The sequence below is a fragment of the Mustelus asterias genome, chromosome 20 (genome assembly GCF_964213995.1).
Source record: "Mustelus asterias chromosome 20, sMusAst1.hap1.1, whole genome shotgun sequence".
NCBI lineage: Eukaryota > Metazoa > Chordata > Chondrichthyes > Carcharhiniformes > Triakidae > Mustelus > Mustelus asterias.
Genome location: NC_135820.1, coordinates 43786123 through 43808823, shown reverse-complemented (window position 1 = coordinate 43808823; position 22701 = coordinate 43786123). Strand labels below are relative to the sequence as shown.

Here is a 22701-nt window from a genome sequence, read left to right as displayed (position 1 = left end):
ATGAGGACGGTAAATACAGAGATAGGGTGGGATTGTATAATGGCCAAATGGCTAAATTCTGCACTTTAGGGGTTCTATGATTTCTTTCATGGACAACAGCCCTTGCATACAGTTATTACTGGGCTTCAAACTCTGGGGTAATACAAAGAGTATTGGTGAAGAGTCATGTTGGTATTTTCTGTTCACGAAGGAACAGATTTGGTGTTGGACTTGAGGAAGCCTGGAATCATAATGGCATGGTTATCACGTTGCGAGTCTAGCTTAGTAGATCCACTGGTTTTTTTCCTGCCTGGCAATTTTATATATTCGTATGTTGCATATTCCTCCTCTGTTCTTTTTCACAATATTTGTTAGTTTATAATCTGAACCAGATTATAACCTGAAATGGTGCAGTGTTACTGTTGTCTGAAATCTAGGTGATCACAAGATTTACAGCACGTGGTAATCAAAACAGTGATGAGGTACTCCTGTCTTATCCTTGCTTTATTATTTCAATAACAGTGAGAATTTTTAATTTGTTCATGAGATGTGAGCATTGTTATCAAGGCAGCATTTATTGTCAGTCTTAATTGCCCTTGAAGGTGGTGGTGAGTTGCAGTCTTGCCACATTGCGGGCCATGTGGTGTAGGTGCACAGAGTTGTTGGTGAGGGCGTTCCAGGTTTTTAATCAAGGGACAGAATATTTCCAACTTAGTTTGTATGGAGCTTGGAGGGGAACTTAATGCAGTGGTGTTCCCATGTGCCGGCTGCTTTTGCCCTTCTAAGCAGAGGTCATCGGTTTGGAAGGTGCTCTTGAAGGAGCCTTGGTGAGTTACTGTAATGAGTCTTGTAGATGGCACACACTGCTGGAACTGTGCACTGGTGGTGGATGGAGTTGATGTTTATAGTGGTTGTCAGGATGCAGTTTTTTCTACTGTATTTCTTTAGCTAATGTCAGACAATAGTTTGTGTACTGATGTCATCCACCTTTTTACTCCTAGACTTTTAAGACGTTTTGAGTGAAAGGCTATTTTAACAGAAGGAGAAGACATGGTGGTAAAGTGGAAGGACTGTCTGTGAAATGTATTAGTTGGCTGTTGGAAGTTAGACAGGTAAGATGTAACAAATTAAAGAGCAAGGATTTTAATTGAATCCAGTGGAAGTTGAGGATATGGACGGAGTGACATCTTGGGGCTCTGACACCAACAATACAACATTTGTTTCCCATTTCCCTATATCCATTAAAATATATAAGCAGAAGCCATATCCACACTTGCCAAAATAACAGAAGTAATAGCTATTGCCATGCTCACCCCTGTGCCAATATCATTAACTATCATTACCACAGGTAAAATGAAGCATGAATGTGAGCTGTTGATGGGGACACTATGGTCACCTTCTGTGCTCTGATGTTACGGCTGCATCTTCTTCTGCCACTGGAGGTAATATTCCAGCTGCAGGCCATGGTACAGCTGGGGGTCTACTAATGCAACTAAAAATCCAGCAGGCACTATTTAAACAAAAAGATCATGGTTCAGGTGTGAGGAAGGGCGATGAACTCTGGATTACCCTTGGATAGCACCTGGGAAAGTCGATCAAGTGACAAGAGGCAGCATGGAGTATTACAGCACTTCTGGAAATTTACAATACTTGCATTTGGGGCTTGAAATTAATTTTAGAAGTGCAGCTTCAGAAGCATTCAAACACGATGTCAGTTTAGCTGTGACTTGTATTATGTGGGGTGAGGGAAGAGGCAAAAGCTGCAGCCATTGCACATCTCTGGATACAGTGTACGATATTGGGTAGTGACACCTTCATGTATTTTCACACGTTTAAAAATTACTTAATTGTTGGCCCACACCCTTAGCAACAAGCTTCTTTCCTTGCACACTTAGCAGATTTGATGATTTAACTCCAAGTTTGCAATGCTCTGGGTTCAGTTTTTTAAAAAAAAAGTAGGGTGGATTACTTCCTTTTTTAATCTTGGGGTCCCTGCTGAATTATCCCTGTTGCATGTTGGAAACTTCGTATAAAGAACTGGGTCAGATGCTGCCATCTTGATCAATATTTCAATGTGAAAGATATAATTTGTAGGGTTTGTGTAGGGAAGCAGCAACATATGTGGAAATTTTGGGGCAGGTTAGATTGTGTAACTGCTGACGAGCAGAAGTGACTAAGCTTTCCATCTGTCTTGTCAGCCTTGATTCAGTAATAGGACTTTTGCCTCCGACTCTGGGCTGAGATTCTGTGGTCTCTGCCATTGAGTGTACATTATTCAAATAAGAGCAGTGACAGTGTCTTATTTATTCATCAAGCCAATATTTCTCAACCAAGTTTTAAAAAAATGTATATTTTATTTAATTAGTGTTAGTTGGACATTGTACTAAACATATATATTACAGCACTGACAACATGCCAAGAGTAATTGCCTGTGAAGCACTTGAGGATATCCTAAAGTTGCAAAAGGCGTGATATCTTCCGTCATCCTCTTTGTTACGTAGTTTCCTAGTTAATCCTTACTATCATTTTTGGGAATTTTCATCATATTGAACAAGTCGGAAGCATGTGCCCCAATTCTTTATATGAAGTTCCCAACATGCAGCAGGGACCCCAAGATTAAAAAGGAAGTAATCCACCATATCTTTATAACTGAACCCAGCATATTGCGAACTTGTAGCGAGTGTGCGAGGAAAGAAGCTCATTGCTAAGGATATGTGCCAACAATTAAGTAATTTTTAAACTTGTGATGTGTCACCACTCAGTATTGTACACTATCCAAAAATGTACAATGGCTGCAGCTTTTGTCTCTTTTCCCTCACCCCACATAACACAAGGTATAGTTAAAATGATGGTGTGCTAAGGTTGCTGAAGCTGCACTTTTTAAAAAGCTCCAACTATAAGTATTGTAAATTTCTGCAATACTGTGATCATCGTTTGGGCTATTTCAAAAGTACTTCGTTGAGAATGCGAAGCTCTTCAGAGATGCTTGTAATTTTATGGCTGAGAAAGTGTTTAATTCAAGTCGCAGCACAAACCTGATCACCTGAAGCTGTGATATTAGATTGAAGCTAATTGAAGAGCTTCTGTTGACTCTAGTGAACAATCCTATTCTATTAACACCTGGGGCAGGTTGAATGAATTGAAGCAAGTGATCAGCTTCTATTAACTTGTCATACGCAGGTTTGAAATTGCAATGATGAATGATCAGTCTGTTTTTCAATCATTGCCCTGAACGATCAACCTGTGTTTCAATCATTTCCTTGGAGTACCTTCACATTTGGGCTAGCTTAAGACCATGACGGTTATTTAATGGTAGATCAGAAGGGAAAATTGGCAGGTGTTTCACCTTCTACCAAGATACCACCAACAAGTCTCCTGTTTCACCAGAGGCCCAAACATCCTGGACCACTGCTACACAAATATCAAAAATGCCTGCCATTCTATTGCCCGTCCACACTTGGTAAATCAGATCACAAGGCTGTGCTCTTGCTCCCGGCTTACAAGCAAAAACTGAAATGGGGAAATCCGTCAAAGGTGTGCAATGTTGGTCTGAGGAATCAGATGATCTCCTACAGGAGCTGCTTAGAGTCAGTAAACGGGTCAGTATTGAAAAACACTGCGATCAGCATGAACGAGTACGCCACTACGTAACATTAGTAAGTGTGTGGAAGACAGTGCCAAACAAGTAAATTCATGTGTTTCCCAACTGGAAACCATGGATGTAGAGAGAGCCACTGCTAAAGTCTAGGTCTGAGGTGTTCCAAGTTGGGTGACCCTGACCTATACAAGAGAGCCAGACATGATCTACAGAGATCCATCAAAATGCCAAAAGACAGTACCGGACCAAGCTAGAATCCCAGGCTAGCCTCACGGACTCCCACCAACTATGGCAAGGTCTGTGAGACATACCGGGTGACAAGATGAAGGTAGGTAAAATTGCCAGCTCCAATGCACCCCACCCTGATGAGCTCAATACATTCTCTGCCTGTTTTGAGCAAGAGCATGTCCTCCAACCCGGAAGCCTCGGATGAACCTGTTTACGAGGTCACCATTGCAGATGTCAGAGCAGCCTTTTCGAAGGTCAACCCATGGAAAGCAACTGGCCCAGATGGGGTACCCGGACGAGCACTCGGGTCTTGCGTGGACCAGCTCGCAGGAATATTTGCAGACATCTTCAACCCCTCTTTATACCAATCTGAGGTCCCTGCCTGCTTCAAGATGACCATCATCATCCCGGTATCAAAGAAAAGCCTGGCAGCGTGCCGTAATGACTATTGTCTGGTGGCTCTGACATCCATCATTATGAAGTGCTTCAAAGTTAGTCAGGGCAGAAATCCATTCCTGTCTCCTGGACTGCCTGGATCCACTACAGTTTGCCTATCGCTGCAACAGGACCACAGCAGGCTCCATCTCCCTGGCCCGGCACTCCTGGAACACCTAGATAACAAAGACACCTATGTCAGACTCCTATTCGTAGACTACAGCTCAGCCTTTAACACCATTATTTCTACAATACTTATCTCCAAACTCCATGGCCTGGGGCTCGGTTCCTCCCTCTGCAACTGGATCCTAGACTTCCTAGTAAGGATAGGCGACAACGCCTCCATGATCATCCTCAACCCCGGTGTTCCACGGCTGTGTCAGTCCCTTACTATACTCCTTATACACCTATGACTGTATGACGAAATTTGCCGATGACACCACAGTACAGGGTCAGAACTCAAACAATGACGAGATAGAGAATGTGGTGAACTGACGCGATGACAATCTGTCTCTCACTGTCAACAAAACAACGGAGATAGTCTTTGACTTCAGGTAGCGTAGTGGAGGACATTCCCCTGTCTACATCAATGGGGACGAAGTAGAAATGGTTGAGAGCTTCAAGTTTTTGGGTGTCCAGGTTGCCAACAACCTATCCTGGTCCCTCCATGCGCAAGTCATCGTTAAGAAAGCCCACCAACGCCTCTACTTTCTCAGGAGACTAAGGAAATTTGGCATGTCCACTACAACTCTCCAATTTCTACAAATGCACCATCAAAAGCATTCTTTCCGGTTGTATCAAAGCTTGGTATGACTCCTGCTCTGTCTGAGACCATAAGAAATTAAGGATTGAATGAAGCCCAGTCCATCACTCAAATCAGCCTCCCATCCATTGACACTGTCTACACTTCCTGCTGCCTCAGAACAGCAGCCAGCATAATCAAGGACCCTACGCATCCCAAACATACTCTCTTCCACCTGCTTCTGTCGGAAACAAAGATACCGAAGCCTGAGATCGTGTACCAACCAAGTCAAAAAATTGCTGCTTTGCTGCCATCAGACCTTTGAATGGACCCACCTCACATTAAGTTGATCTTGATCTTTCTCTCTATCCTAGTTATGACTGTAACACTACATTCTGCGCACTTTCCATTCCTTCCCTATGTACGGTATGCTTTGTCTGTATAGCGCACAAGTAATAATACTTTTCACTATATACCAATACATGTGACAATAAATTAAATCTGTTTTTAGTGAACTGACTTTGGGATCCATTATGGAATTTTTTCAGTGCAATTTTAACTAGGCCAATATATACTTTAGCTTCTGCTATTGTTTCTGTATCTTGGGTGCAAAACCAATTCATGATTTGTAGCTGTGATCTGCAGTGCTGATCAAATGTTAGGAGATTCAACATGAACTTGTGGAAAAACCAACAGTTCATGCTCCATCTCCCTGGAGGGTGTATTTAATTGCTTGTTGGGAGAAGATTTGAGACTAGTTGCTACATGAGGAAAAGCACTTTGGTTCTAGGCCTAAGCAAACTCTGTGGCAGTCGGGTAATAAAAATGGGATGTGTTCTTATTGCAGTGACTCAAAAAGGATCTTTGGAAAAAGAACGGAACTGAAAATTTGAGAACTTTCTTCCCAGTCTATTAGTTGCTATTATACATGTGTATTATGTGGTATTTTCAGAAAACAATTTTGTGAACAAAGTGTTATTATCATGCATTTTAGTTGAAGTGTTTTACATGTTGCCATTGTCTAACTTTTTAAGATCCTAAGTGACTTGTGACTGTAGTCAAATAGAAATGAAAGAATCTGTGGCAGGAAAGGAAGCATTTGGCCCATTGTATCTTTGCCAGCCAAAACATATTGGCTTAATTCTAATTTCAGCTTTCGGTTTGAGCCCTGTAACTACTTCAAGTGCATATCTATATATTTTTTAAACAATTAAGGTTTCTGCCTCTGCCACTTATTTCAGGCAGAGACTTCCAGACATTTTTCCCTCCGCTTCACTCTAATCCTTCTGTCAATGAAAATTTATATTCTGGCTATTGACTCGCTCACACCACCACCCCTCTCCCACTGGATAGGACCTCAGTTGCCACATGAGAGAGCTAATGCACCGTCTCACTCGGGCCTTGAGCAATCCTAATACTTGCTGTTGTGTGCCAGCCAGCATGGAAGTAATGCTTGGAACCAACACACTGCTCATTGAAAATTGTGTCTAATTAACACTGGAGTGCTAAACCTGCAGGTGCTTTTTATCACCTCCAGGCAAGTTTACATTATAGTAAACAGCAATTTGGACCAAATGGTATACTGAAAGCAGACCTTCAAACAGGTATAACTTATGAGTGCAGCATCCCTTTTGCCAATTTTCATCTTTTCACCAAATAACCATTTCAATTTATCTTCACTACTGTAAAATATTTTCTAACCAATATATTTGTGCAGAGCTAATACAGGATTAGGAAGATAATTTGCAAAAGGCTCTAAATCATCTTGACTTTCCAGGATCAATGCTCAAATGTCCACACCCTCAAATAACAATTAAAATCACTTGGGTAAACTCTCTACATTATCTTCCTCATGTTCACCACTCTCTGTAGTTAAATTAACTCAGTGCATTTTGTCTCTTCTAAACCTGAGCCCAACTCCCCTGTTGCAGAGTTTGAAGCCACCTGAAACTTTTATTGTTATTTGAATAACCTGTTCCTTTACAAATCTTGAGTAATATCTCTAATAAAGCAAATTGCGCAGATGCTGGAAATCTGAAATTAAAACAGAAGGCACTGGAAATACTCAACACACTTGGCAGCACCTCCTGGAGAGAGAGAAGCAATTAATGAATCAAATATTACTCTTAAAAGTTTTAAATGTTTGTCTTTCGCTTTCAATGGATGCTGCCATTCCTCCTGAGTATTTCCAGCACTTGCTATTAGAACAAAAGAACAAAGAACAATACAGCACAGGAACAGGCCCTTCGGCCCTCCAAGCCCGCGCCGCTCCCTGGTCCAAACGAGACCATTCTTTTGTATCCCTCCATTCCCACTCCATTCATGTGGCTATCTAGATCAGTCTTAAACATTCCTGGTGTGTCTGCCTCCACCACCTTGCCCGGCAGCGCATTCCAGGCCCCCACCACCCTCTGTCTAAAATACGTCCTTCTGATATCAGTGTTAAACCACCCCCCTCTCCCCTCTCACCTTGAACCCCCCTCTCACCGTGAACCTATGACCCCTTGTGAACGTCACCACCGACCTGGGAAAAAGCTTCCCACCGTTCACCCTATCTATGCCTTTCATAATTTTATACACCTCTATTAGGTCACCCCTCATCCTCTGTCTTTCCAGTGAGAACAACCCCAGTTTACCCAATCTCTCCTCCTAACTAAGCCCTTCCATACCAGGCAACATCCTGGTAAACCTCCTCTGCACTCTCTCTAAAGCCTCCACGTCCTTCTGGTAGTGTGGCGACCAGAACTGGACGCAGTATTCCAAATGCGGCCGAACCAACGTTCTATACAACTGCAACATCAGACCCCAATGTTTATACTCTATGCCCCGTCCTATAAAGGCAAGCATGCCATATGCCTTATTCGCTACCTTCTCCACCTGTGGCGTCACCTTCAAGGATCTGTGGAGTTGCACACCGAGGTCCCTCTGCGTATCTACACCCCTTATGGTTCTGCCATTTATCGTATAGCTCCACCCTACGTTAGTTCTACCAAAATGCATCACTTCGCATTTATCTGGATTGAACTCCATCTGCCATTTCTTTGCCCAAATTTCCAGCCTATCTATATCCTTCTGTAGCCTCTGACAATGTTCCTCACTATCTGCAAGTCCAGCCATTTTTGTGTCGTCCGCAAACTTACTGATCACCCCAGTTACACCTTCTTCCAGATCGTTTATATAAATCACAAACAGCAGAGGTCCCAATACAGAGCCCTGTGGAACACCACTAGTCACAGGCATCCAGCCGGAAAAAGACCCTTCCACTACCACCCTCTGTCTTCTGTGACCAAGCCAGTTCCCCACCCATCTAGCCACCTCCCCCTTTATCCCATGAGATCCAACCTTTTGCACCAACCTACCATGAGGGACTTTGTCAAACACTTTACTAAAGTCCATATAGACGACATCCACGGCCCTTCCCTCGTCAACCATTCTAGTCACTTCTTCAAAAAACTCCACCAGGTTAGTGAGGCAGGACCTCCCTCTCTCAAAACCATGCTGACTATCGTTAATGAGTTTATTTCTTTCTAAATGCGCATACATCCTATCTCTAAGAATCCTCTCCAACAACTTCCCAACCAAGCTCACCATCCTATAATTTCCCGGGTTATCCTTCCTACCCTTCTTAAATAACGGGACCACATTAGCTATCCTCCAATCTTCTGGGACCTCACCTGTGTCTAGTGATGAGACAAAGATTTGCGTCAGAGTCCCAGCGATTTCATCTCTCATCTCCCTGAGCAGCCTCTAATTTTTCTGTTCTTTGTCCCAGAGTGAATGACCCCAGGCTCCTCGATCTCCCCTATGGTGGCACAGTTAGCATTGCTGCCTCTCGGAGACCCAGGTTCGATTCCAGCCTTGGGTCACAGTCTGTGTGGAGTTTGCACATTCTCCCCATGTCTGCATGGGTTTCCTCCGGGTGCTCCGGTTTCCTCCCACAGTCCAAAAGACATGCTGGTTAGGTTCATTAGCCATGCTAAATTCTCTCTCCATGTACCCGAACAGGTGCCAGAGTGTGGCGATTGGGGGATTTTCACAGCAACTTCATTGCAGTATTAATGTAAGCCTACTTGTAACTAATAAATAGACTGATCTAGAGAGAGGCCTATAGCTATGTATCAGTTCTATTGCCATTTTCTACACTGCATTCAGTTTCTGGATATTCTTGCTGTAGAATGGCGACTGCAATTTTACTCAGGGCAATATTTCCCAATTTTTATTTCTAACTTTAGTTGCACTGTCACTTGTACGAAACATAGATGTAAAATGGATAACTAGTCTATTATCACCTGTTGTGCAATAGTGTAAAATTGTCCCCTTTTTTAATCACCTTGGATTTGTGCTCTATCTCCCTGATTATGCATCCAAAAATCTGGTTGGTTTTCTATTTTGCAGCTTTTAAGGTGGTGTATGTTGTTACACTCAACACTCCATCAGGGCTGAGTTAATTGGGGAAATAAAACTGCACAGAAGCAGAAGCAATTTATTAGGCGCCCTGTAATTCTGTGCCTCTCCAACAAGGTACAGGCAAAATCAAATAGCAAATGATCTGGACAGATTTGATGGGCAGGTGGGTGGGTGAATGACAAATGCAAAATTAATGAGACTAAAGAAGTAAACAGTGGAAATCTAAGCTAAATTACAGGAATCAAGACCCATCATGGAGTGATCTGAGGGTACAGTTGAATTGATTACTTCGCCTATAGTAAAACTACGCATGTTAGGGAACAAACCTCATCCAGGGGTATTTTTATCAGATGTCCCAGTTTGTTGTAATCTACATGTCTGACAAACATTTTACATTTTCTTCAAATATTTTTATTGTGGATTATCTAAAATCAGGTTGTAGTGGCACACTCTGATCTCTAAGCTGCTGTCAGTGTATCCAGTTCGGGTGCAGTGGAGTCATACTGCCCTACATACTTGGACGTGTGAGCAGAATTCTGCTTGCAAGTGCTGTGTTCAGTGTGAATGGTGGTATCCACTTTCAGAACATATAATGTTTTAGTTTAATCATTTTGCCTGATTACATGTAAAAATTCAGAAACTTTCTGTAATTTCCCCTTCTACATCTAATATATATGATAGTTTAATGACATTGTTCAACTCATCTAATAAGAAGCAAGGGAAGGAGAAAACTAAATCCAGACTGTCTGTCTTCTATATGTGCTGTTTTTAATTGTACATTTATTATTGATTGCGGTTTCTTGTGCAGTTGACTAAAATTAACATCCATCATTCAGCAATGAGAAAAAAATAAATTGAGGAAGGGTGTACATGTATTGGGAAACGTTACCTAATGTCAATCAATGTTTATATCTTTTTTCTAAAAGATTGATGTAATTTTCTCCACTAGTCAAGCAATATCAGGTTTGTGACTAAACAAATGATATTGTCAGTATAAAATGAATATATATAAACGTATCAGATGACAGCCTTTTGGCTCAGTGATCATCACCATTGCTTCTGAGTCAGATTGTTATTGAGGCTCAAGTTAGGCCTTCAGTATAAGTTGCATGTCAATGCCCTCATGTCATGAAGCTTGAAACTACAACCAAGAAGAATTAATATTTGTGCTTGAGTTTGAGAAATCCCTTGTGCAATCTACACAGTTTCAAAACTGGTTGCCCCCACTACACCCAGAGTAATTGAGGCAGCAAATTCAACCCTGAAAGATGCTGTTGTAATGCAGTCCTTGTGTGGTTTGGATCCTCAATGAAGTACTTAAATTATGAGATATGTACTTTAGTGCCTATAGTTTAGGCATAACATGTTGATTTGTAATATTTTAATTTTACCCTTTTGATTCCATTGAATACTTGGCTGTTACCTCCTGAATTTGTTTGTGTTTGTTATTGTAAAATAGTTACATGTTGGCATATTTTAATCTGGCTACTTGGCCTTTTAATAATTTTGTGATGCAAGTTTAAAGTTTATTTATTAATGTCACAGGTAGGCTTGCATTAACACTGCAATGAAGTTACTGTGAAAATCCCCTAGTCACCACACTCCAGCACCTGTTTGGGTACACCTGAGGGAGAATTTGGCGTGGCGAATGCACCTAACCAGCATGTCTTTCAAAGTGTTGGAGGAACCTGGAGCACCCAGAGGAAACCTGCACAGACACGGAGAATGTGCAGATGCCGCATAGACAGTGACCCAAGCTGAGAATCGAACCCAGATCCCTGGCACTGAGGCAGCAGTGCTAACCACTGTGCCACCCTGCAGTGCATTTCGGCCTTGAGGCTGAATATATGTGCCACGTCAAAACCTCGAGCACTACTACAGACGCTGGAAATTTTAGCCAATAGGCAGCATGGTAAGTGATTAACACTGCTGCCGTACAGCACCAGGGTCGCAGGTTCATTTCTGGCCTTGGGTGCAAGTTCTCCCCGTGTCTGCAAGGGTTTCCTCCCGGATGCTCCTGTTTCCTCCCACAGTCCAAATATGTGCAGGTTAGGTGGATTGGCCGTGGTAAATGTGTGTGGTTACAGTGGGGGGGGGAGGGCCCTCTCTTTGAGGACCAGGATCTCAAACCAGAGATTAAGGTCATGGTTTGCCAGGCAGCAGTGATCCCTACACTTGTATACTTTGACTTAATCTACAGAAAACAGCTCAAAGCACTGGAGAAATATTCCAAATCCAGTGGCAGGGAAAGCAGTTCAATAGTATGGTCCTCTCCCAAGCAACATACCCAGCATTGAGGGGCTAATCTCACAAACTAGCTCCATAGGTGGGAAGTGTTATTTGAATGTCTGACACCACCTCCTGAAGCAGTTGCTCTGTTTGAAACTTGGTCAGTGCAAGAAATCCCCACTAGGACAGTGCAAATGCATTAGGGGTGTCCTAAAACCTCCTTAGAGAGAGCAACTCTTGCCTTGTCCTTCAAGCATCATGTGGGAGAGTCTGCAGATCATGTATTGGACTTATTAGCCATCTCAGAACCCACTGAAGCAGAGTGGAGGCAAGTCCTCCTCAATCCTGAGGGATTACCTAATTTAGCCTGCCACAAAAAATCCTGCAGTGCTAGTCATTTGGTCTTTATCTAGAATCAAACTTTTGTTGAAGGAAAAGTCATCATTCGTAGATGTCATTCTTGAATGAAAGCAAGTTATTCTGATACCCATATACCATACAGAGCCCTAAATGTGGCAACCTTGGGACCAAGTCCATGCTGGTTTTTGGATCTTGCCAGTTTTTGGGTTTTTCAAGTAAGGATTGCAAAGGGAAGTTTTGAAAGAAACGGGCAATGTTGGGAGATAAGTCAGGAAATTCTTTAGAGCTGTTTCTAAACCATCACTGCTACTTTGCCAGAAGCATGGTAGGAGTTCTGTTTCCGCATGTAAATGGAGTTCCTGCTCAATGTCAACAAAGTGTTGGTGCTGGAGTGAGCAGTGGCAAGGAATTTCCCAGTTGCACAGTCAGAATAAAAATGAGAGAAAGTCAGGTGATGGCAGCTAGAAACAAAAATCCAGTTTTTGGACACCTTTAATGTTATAGTCAACCATTCTTTACCTTTAGTCCCTCCTGAAACCATAAACATTTACAGTGACAGCTGCCTGGGTTCTGTCCTCGCTGTAGTATCCTAAGCTCAACCAACTTCAGCTGCTCATCAATGACCTTCCTTTCAGCTTAAGGTCAGAAGTGGGAATGTTTGCTGGTGATTTTGTTGACCGTTTGCAGTGACTCAGATACTGAAGCGGTTCATGTCCAAATGCAGCAAGACCTGGACAAGATCTATCCTTGGGCTGACAACTAAGAAGTAAAATTTGCACCACACAAATGCCAGGCAATGACCATCTCTAACAAAGAATCTAGCCATTGTTCCTTGGTATTCAATGGCATTACCTCATTATCAACATCCTGGGGCTACCATTGACCAGAAACTGAACTGGGCTAGCCATATAAATACAGTGACTGCAAGCGTTAGTCTCTCTAACAGCACAGTGGGTGTACCTTCACCACAAAGACTGCAGCAGTTTGAGAAGACAGCTCACCACCACCTTCTCGAGGGCAATTAGGATCTGGCAATGATTGCTGGCCTAGCCAGCAAGCCCACATTCCTTGAATGGATTAAAGAAAAGTCAGAGGCTCAGAATCCTGCAGTGAATAACTCTTCTCCTGACTCCCCAAAGCTTGTCCTGTCACAATCTACAAGGCACAAGTCAGGAGTGTGATGGGACACTATCCTTTTAACTGGATGAATGTGGCTCCAATAACACAAGAAGCCTGATGCCATCCAGGATAAAGCAGCCCACTAGACTGGCATCTCATTCACAAACATTCACTTCCTCCACTGGAGGAGTGGCAGCAGTGTATGCAATCTAGAAGATTTTCTGCAGTGACACCAAGGTTGCTTAGCACCCTCCAAATCCACAGACTGCTACCATCTAGAAGGACAAGAGTTCCCCTCCAAGCCAAGCATCGTCCTGACTTGGAAATATATTGCCGTTGCTTTACTGTCAGTGGATCAGAATCCTGGAGCTCCCTCCCTAACAGCGCTGTAGGTGTATCTACACCACATGGATGGCAGCGGTTCAAGAAGGTAGTTCACCACCATCTTAAGGGCAATAGATTATGGCCCAGCCAACAATGCCCACATCCCATGAATAAGTTTTTAAGTAACACTGGCTCTTCCATCTGAAATTGTGCAAAGTATGAACATAATTAAAACAATATGGTTTGAAATAAGTACTGGGATGTGTTTGAGTAATGCACTACATGTGTATTTACATTTCATGCACAGATGCTGATTCTTGGGGGGTGGGGGGGGGGGGAACTTCAAGGAATTTCCTGCGTAGTCTTGGACACCATGGGCACGCTTGCGTGCACCCAAACAGCACTCCTTAGCTGGGTGTTAATTTTGAGCATTAAATATTTTTCCTGTAATTGATGCTATTCTGTCCAGTACTGATAAGTTTTTAGGCCACAACTGAGCAAAAAGCCACACTTGGTCATTTGCCAAATGACAATGGGTTGTTCTGTATTACAAAACAGGCATTTACTTGTAATGAAGACAAAGTGCTGGAAAAGCACAGCAGATTTGAGCGGCACGGTAGCACCGTGGTTAGCTCCGGGGACCTGGGTTCGATTCCCGGCTTGGGTCACTGTCTGTGTGGAGTTTGCACATTCTCCTCGTGTCTGCGTGGGTTTCCTCCGGGTGCTCCGGTTTCCTCCCACAGTCCAAAGATGTGCGGGTTAGGTTGATTGGCCATGCTAAAAATTTGCCCCTTAGAGTCCTGAGATGCATAGGTTAGAGGGGTTAGCAGGTAAATATGTAGAGATATGGGGGTAGGGCCTGGGTGGGATTGTGGTCGGTGCAGACTCGATGGGTCAAATGGCCTCTTTCTGCATTATCGGGTTTCTATGATTCTATGATCTGACAGCACCTGTGGAGAGAGAAACAGTTAATGTTTCAAGCACAATATGATTCTTCAAAGCTGGGCATTAAGTGAACTAGATGCACTTGTGCTTCAAAAAATGATAAAGAACAGAACGTTGTGAGGCTGCTACTGCTCTTTTACTTTCACATGATAGCAGAAGTGTTTTTTTTAAGATGGGGTAGTAACAGTTTTGCAGGTGCCATTTCCTTTTATATTTGCATATTGAGGAGTTATTTTTGTCCTACTTGCTGTGGTGCAAACAGTAGATTTTGTTACATTTCTAGAAGCTCCTTTTAATACCTCTTTAATAGCTCTCTGACCATTCTGAATCAGTGGGTCATGTGCGTGTGGAAATGTTCCAACCATGTAAAAGGCATTTCCTTAGTGGTCTGAGAGCAAAAGATTTGTGTGTATGTGGCCACCTTTAATTTGAGTGGCTCAAATTAAAATTAACACAATAGTATAATATGATTCTTAATCATCAGAAAGATTAGTTTATTGCAAAAGTACAACTGGAAGTTAATAACTTTATCACTTTTACTTAAGTAAAATGCATATTTAAAAAGAGATATTTGGAGACTGATTTGCAATCTCATCTTTGAGAAATCATTGCAGGTCCGTTGTTTTAATTCCTTCTGTCCAAAGGAGTGTAGCAGCTATGATGGCTTTTGAAGTCTAACAGTCGTAGGTGGGCTTGATAGGTAGATCGGAGGCTACCAGAGTATAAAGGCTCCTTTCCTTAATGGAAACGCAAGTTATTGGCACTTGTGCTAGAGGCCTGGACCAGAACCCGAAGTTTCATTAGCAAGCCAGACTAGATACCAACAATTTTTCTATTTTGGCATAAATGTGAGGATAGGATGCTTCACTCAAGGAGTAATTCCAGTGACAAATTAGTCATCTTTTATAGTAAAACAAACTTTAGTTAATAATTGTTGAACAATATTTAAACATTTAAAAAAAAACTTTCAACTCCTCACTTAGCACTATTTCGATTCCAAATAAGCAGCAACACTCAAATGCCCCTTTAAATAGTTATCAGCCATAAATATGCTTGCTGTAATCAGTGTAGACTGTCTTGAAGCTTTCAAAAAGAAAAATGAGTTTCGGAGCTGCATGCGTGTAAACCTGTCTTCAAATAATTTCCAGCTAGAATTGCAATGTTAAACTGCAAAAGTGATTTCTCTCTGCTACAGATCTAACACTGCACAACCACATCATCATGACCCTATCAATCACTAATCGGAAATCCCAGGGGAACTTAAGTAAACAAAAGTCCATTAACTTGCCACTTGCAAGGCTGAAATGACTAACCAGCTCTCCCAGCATCTGAGCTGATTTTTAAACAAAAACACACTTGGTTGACTGGTTTCTTAGATCAGGGGTGATTTTTATGAAAGCCTTGTTCTAACTCTGATGACTACTAACCTCAATTCTCACATGGCTTGTGGCTGGAGAGCTGTGCTGTTACCGTCTCTGCCGCACATGACTTTTTACAGTTATATAGTTCATAAAGAACTGATATGTTAAATTAAATGAATTTTTGTTCCATAAGGCAAAGCAGTTAATAAAATTGCAGTCATTTGAAGTCTTTCCTGTCAGTATCAATGAATATAATTGCATGTCCATGACACCTATCTTGGATATCCTTGGGGATGTTCAGTTGCATACATGGTCTTATCAGTATAATTTGGCTAACGAACTCTGCTTGAATTGGCAGAATTTTTTCCCACCTGTTATCTCAGTTTTACAACCAAGTCAGTATGTGTCCTTGGGTACAGACTGGAAGGTGGATATTTAATGTAGGCTTGGCGGGTGAACAGACCACTATCAGTATGAAACATTATCTATTTTAAAATTTCCCCTACAACATGAGCAAGATAATTCTCAAAATTAAAGTAACCAATTTCCAATATTTCACTTGAATCACAACTCCCTGGCTTTGGCAGCAGGCAATGATCTCTGGTGTATCAGCTGTTTGTTGGTTGACAATAAACATGCTGCCACAAAATATTTATTGGTCATCCTCTCAACAGGATGAGAGAACTGAAATTTCCTGTTCCCTTCCCTTGTCTGTAATCAGTTTGTGTATTTGAAAATGAAGATGTATGTTTGTTACAGGCAACATGCTTTTCATGGGTTTAAATAAAATTATTTGTTCACATGTTCATCCCAAGCATCTCACCACTAAGTCAATCGCACTGACACACTGACCTGCCAGGGAAATACAGTTAGAGAGTAGTGCACTTTTACAGGCCCCAAAAGGTAGTTTGAAATTCACTTGTTTTGGGAAGAGCATAAGTTGTAGGCTACTGGTGGATGGTCTAGGTGGATTCAGTAGCCAGAGATCTTATAGAAACATTGCAAGATTTCCTTGGAGATGTATCTTCACTAGATAACAAAGTTAGGTACTTGTAGCCTTATCAGGAGGTCAGGTTTTTAATGCTGGCTGACTTGAAAAAGAGCAAGCTTGGAGATTTAATATATTAAATTCTGTTTTTTTATGGACATTCTGCAAACAGTAGCCACAGCGATTACAGCAAACTGTGGTTTCTCCCTGGTTGTTGAGGTAATAAGATTCATTATCGGAATACTATTTCAGTCATATAGACTCATAGAGGTTTACAGCACGGAAACAGGCCCTTCGGCCCAACTTGTCCATGCTGCCCTTTTTAAAAAAAATCCCTGAGCTAATCCCAGTTGCCCGCATTTGGCCCATATCCCTCTATACCCATCGTACCCATGTAACTATCTAAATGTTTTTTAAAAGGCAAAATTGTACCCGCCTCTACTACTACCTCTGGCACCTTGTTCGAGAGACACTCCACCCTCTGTGAAGAAATTGCCCCTCTGGACACTTGTATCTCTCCCCTCATCTTAAACCTATGCCCTCTAGTTTTAGACTCCCCTACCTTTGGGAAAAGATATTGACTATCTAGCTGATCTATGCCCCTCATTATTTTATAGACCTTTATAAGATCACTTCTCCGCCTCCTACGCTCCAGAGAAAGAAGTCCCAGTCTATCCAGCCTCTCCTTATAACTCGAACCATCATGTCCCGGTAGCATCCTAGCAAATCTTTTCTGCACTCTTTCTAGTTTAATAATATCCTTTCTATAATAGGGTGACCAGAATTGCACACAGTATTCCAAGTGTGGCCTTACCAATATCTTGTACAGCTTCAACAAGACATTCCAACTCCTGTATTCAATGTTCTGACCAATGAAACCAAGCATGCCGAATGCCTTCTTAACCACTCTGTCCACCTGTGACTCCACTTTCAAGGAGCTATGAACATGTACCCCTAGGTCTTTGTTCTGTAACTCTCCCCAACGCTCTACCATTAACTGAGTAAGTCCTGCCCTGGTTCAATCTACCAAAATGCATCACCTCACATTTGCCATAATTAAACTCCATCTACCATCCGTCAGCCCACTGGTCCAATTGATCAAGATCCCGTTGCAATTGGAGATAACTTTCTTCACTGTCCACTATGCCACCAATCTTGGTGTCACCTGCAAACTTACTAACCATGCCTCCTATATTCTCATCCAAATCATTAATATAAATGACAAATAACAGTGGACCCAGCACTGATCCCTGAGGCACACCGCTGGTCGCAGGCCTCCAGTTTGAAAAACAACTCTCTAACCACCCTGATCAAAACTTCAAACCATTCTAGGTAGACAGTAGAAGTTGGAAACCATTCCTATACAAATGGAGAATAATTGGGGCGTTATTTGTACTTATGATCTGGTTTCTCTACAGCTCCTTTTGTATTTTGGCTTTTGGTGTTGGAGTCTGGAAGTCCATTAATTTTGTGTTTTTGACAAGTTCCACAGATGATTTTCATTTTGGTATCTCTATTCAAGGAGGCATTCCATCCATGGTTGTTTAATTAGAAACTTTCCCAAAATTTGACAATTGCAAAAATCACTTAACCCTCACCAGCCTTTTTAACATTTATTTTTGAAAGATCCGGCTATTTAAGAAAGTTTTATACTGAACACAATTAGTGTTAAGAATATGACATGCCTTTAGTGGACATAGCAGCCACTGTCTGACCAGAGCTCTAACTTCTAATTGAAAAGGAATTATCCATATTGCTATCTTCATAAACAGACTTGTGTTCCCTCCATCAAGTACTTAATTTGTTTTTAAACTAAATGTCTTGATGTTTGATTTTACAAGCTGCCTTTTTGGGAATGAGCACATTTTTGGGTTGGAGGGTGCAAGGTCAGGCCGCCTTGAACTCCAGTAATACTACCTTGAGATGCAGCAAGTGGAAATTATGCTGGATTTCGAGGGGATAATGTTGGAAGTGGCTAGCTCGGAGCAGCATTGACTCAAACCTGCCAAAGGGTACCATATCGTCCTTAACTGGTCAGGGTGAAAGTTGTGGGTATGTGGCAGGAAAAAAATCATATTACAAAAAATACTTGCAAATTTTACTTCAGTCACATCTCATTTTCTCCTTTCCCTGGCCACTCAATCCCAGTTTGTAAATGTTTAATGTATATATAAACGTGTATAATGGAAATGCATTTAAAACAAGTAAACAATTTAATTTTAGGTAAGGATTTCCATTATAAATGATAGACATGTCAATGCTAGATGTTGACATGAAAAACCAAACTCCAAGTAGTTGGAAAGTAAGGTTTGTGGATATGAAATGTGCACTAATAGACAATTTATCATACAAATATCTATATGTTCATACACTTAAATTTTAGTAGTCATAAATAATTTTGCAAATTTTTCTACAAATCACATGTCTATTATTTTAAGCCGAAGAGCAGTCAAAACATTTTTCTATATCATGGAGAAAAGCTGGCAAATGTAGGACGAGATTTGCAATTGGGAGAAGGTTAACAGTCTCCAGTTCTGAAACGATGCACTCTGTTTAAAACTTTATGACAGAAAGCTGAGTTGCTAGCAAGTGAATTGCATAAGCACACATGAACTCCTTTCTAATCAAGTGGACTGCATTAACATTGTTCTCCGATTATTGCACCAGGCACGCACACATTGATTTAATTCCTCTCTAACTACACTCGTGACCAGCCCTGATTTGCCTTTAAAATGTTTTGTACATAATACAAAGTTTTCTGACATCTTTTGAGAGGTAAAACTATTATGTGACTGTGCCTAATTGTCTCTGGCAGGCTCATTAGCTTGAATCGGATGTTTACACACCAACTTAATTTTTTGTAACTTATCCAATTTGAACATTTTTAGATTAGATGCATTTCAGTGCCTGGGGTTCTAAAGTCACTTTGTGTTCCGCGACAGCTTTTGTTACTGGGGCTATCTTATTTTGAAAGGGGCAAGTTGTAGTGCGCACCTGTGTTTGAGTCTGTCATCGATTTAAAACCATACATTTCCATTAAAAAAAATACAGCAGGACTATTTTAATTCTAAAATACAAAGCAATAGTTATTCTGTATAGAATCCCTACAGTGCAGGAGGTGGCTATTCGACCCATTGAGCCTGCACTGACCACGATCCCACCCAGACCTTATCCCCATAACTCCATGTATTTACCCTGTTAATCCCCCTGACACTTGAGGGGCAATTTACCATAGCCGATCAACCTAACCTGCACATCTTTGGATTGTGGGAGGAAACCAGAGCACCCAAACAGACACAAGGAGAACGTGCAAACTCCCCACACAGTCACATGGAGGCCAGAATTGAACCCGGGTCCCTAGGTGAGCAGTGCACATATCTCTACAGGGTTCTTAAATATGTTGAATATAATTTTACCAGAATACTGGCATGAAGATGTGATTGAGTGTAATCTGGAAAAATAAGTCTGCAAGTCACCTGAGACTTGTAAAAGCAGAACTCTGAAGCAAGTATGTGTTGTGGCAAATATTGCTGGAAAAGATGAAAGCTTTTTTGCTTTCTGGAAAAGATGCAACATTAGAGATGGATCAAAATATTGATTTTTGGTAAGAGTTGATTAGCATGCTGTAGTCTGGAGCAAAGATATCCAATTTGTGACCCTGGGTTACTCGTCTCATAGGGCCTCCTCACTGGCTCACGAAACTAAAGCAACTTGATCCTTTTCTCATAGTTACTTTCTATAGTTACTAATTTGTGTCTCCAGTTGTTTGGAAAAGGTTATTGCCTCAATGATTACTAAATTGGAATACCAAGATCCTTTGATATCACCAAGTCAACATTTTGCCATCTAAACTAAGTGGTGCAATCTAAAGGTGAAACCTTTAAATAACTGGTCTGTACAATATCAAAAGAGGAACATGCATTGATCTCTTTACTGCATCAGTGTTATTCTCCTTGGGACAAATTGCCTATATGAAGCTTAGGTTCATTATTGTGATGAATGTGTACAAAACAACTGTGAATAATGCAGGAAGCAAACGTGTGAAGGGAAGTGTTCCAGGATGTTTTGAGCACTATTTCTGTTCTTCCGCTCCACCACTCATTACTTTGTTATGACAACTGCATATAAAGAATTGAAGGTGTTCAGACTTTGTCACAATTGTACCTTCCATTTATTTTATTAGATTTGGAAAGAAGTGTAAAACTCAAAACCAGCATTGAGTGCATTTATAAAGACTGCAATTTGAAACTGGACCTTTTCTTGTTTATCATCCAAGAATGTCGCAATATTAACATAATTGTGATATAAAATAGAACCAGTTACAAGTGTGATTGGCCCCATCTCATTTTCGAGTACCTCTATCTTTTTGCTTATAATTGCACAGAATTATCAGCTGTTGCACACTTGGTAGCATTCTCACGTTGAGACAAAAGTAAATGCAGTTCAAGTCCCACACCAGACACTTGAATACGGAAGTCTCAGCTGACACTTGTGCTGTGTTGAGGGAGTGCTGCACAGTTGGAGGTGTCATCTTTTGGTAGTGACATTAAACGCATTCTAGGTGTAAAAGATCCCATGACATTGAAGAACAGTAGAGTCATTATTTCCAGTAGCCTAGCCAATATTTATCCCGCCATTGATATGACTGTACCAGATTATCTAGTCATTATCACATTACTTATGGGTGCTTGCTGTGCATAAGATTGGCAGGTTTTCTAGATTGCAACAGTGACTGCACCCACTTCATTGGATATAAAGCAGTTTAGCCATATGGTTATACAAAAGGTGCTTACATAAATGCAAATCTTTCTTTTCCATCCAGAATGTAGCAAGGCAGTTGGTCTGATCCATCCAAACCAGCATTTATGCTTTTTTCGCCCCTCCTACTTCCTCCTCTTGATTACGTGCAAAATCTGAATATTACAGATGCTGGCAAATCTGAAATAAAACCATGCTGGAAATCCTCAGCTGGTCAGACAGCATCTTTTGAGAGTGTTAACATTTCAAATCAATGTCATTTCTCAGAATGGAGAAAGTTTAGAAACGTGATGGGTTTTGAGCAAGTGAAAGAGGGTGGAAAAGAACAAACCAGAAGGGTGAAGATTAAATAACAGTTGGTGGTGCAGGGCCCAAAGGGACAAGAAGAGAAACAAAGTAAATATCAAGAGGTGGTATGAATGACAGAATGGTGGACAGCTAGCTGACATCTGAAAACAAGAACAAACGAGAGTTAAACAGAAAACCACAAGATAGAGGAAGTCAAATGAGGGTAGAAATTACAGCATGAAATTATTGAACTTAATGGTGAGTCTGGAAGGCAATAGAGTACATAATCCAAAAGTGAGGTACTGTTCCTTGAACTTGTGGTGAGATTTGTTTAAAGTTTGTTTATTGGTGTTACAAGTAGGCTCACATTAACACTGCAATGAAGTTACTGTGAAAATCCCCTAGTCGCCACGCTCCGGCACCTGTTTGGGTGGGCTGAGGGAGAATTTAGCATGGCCAACGTACCTAACCAGCACATCTTTCAGACTGAGAAGAAACCAGAGCACCCAGAGGAAACCCACGCAGACTCGGGAAGAATGTGCAGATTCTGCATAGACAGTGACCCAAGCCGGGAATCGAACCCAGGTCCCTGGCACTGAGGCAGCAGTGCTAACCACTGTGCCAACATGACTCTTTGGACCACTGCAGAGACTAAGGACAAGAGGTCAGTGTGAAAATGAAGTGGAGAATTAAAACGAGTGATCAGAGGCTCATCGTGTCTGCACTGACTCCCCGAATGAGCAATTCACTTAGGGCTATGGAGAGAAGGCAGGAGAAAGACACTATGTATTTTCAGATAAGTATAATTCCTATTTGAACGCTGCATTTGAACCTACCTCCACCACAGTTCCAGTGAGTGTATTCCAGACTTTAAACTTGCTGCACGAAAATGTTTTATCCCCTTTTGCTTTTAGCAATTGCTTATAATCTGTGCAGCCTT

General features: G+C 41.5%; 1 protein-coding gene across 3 annotated transcripts in view; it reads left to right on the top strand.

Moving 5' to 3' along the window:
* Positions 1-22701, top strand: part of LOC144508497 (tyrosine-protein phosphatase non-receptor type 1-like) — a 105438-nt gene that overhangs the window by 15362 nt on the left and 67375 nt on the right. Inside the window, exon 2 of one of the 3 annotated variants that reach the window (XM_078236470.1) lies at positions 981-1091. The exons of the other annotated variants lie outside the window; for them this stretch is intronic. The gene's annotated coding sequence lies outside the window, so the exon portion shown is untranslated. The remainder of the gene's footprint in view (positions 1-980; positions 1092-22701) is intronic. 3 annotated transcript variants of the gene reach the window in all.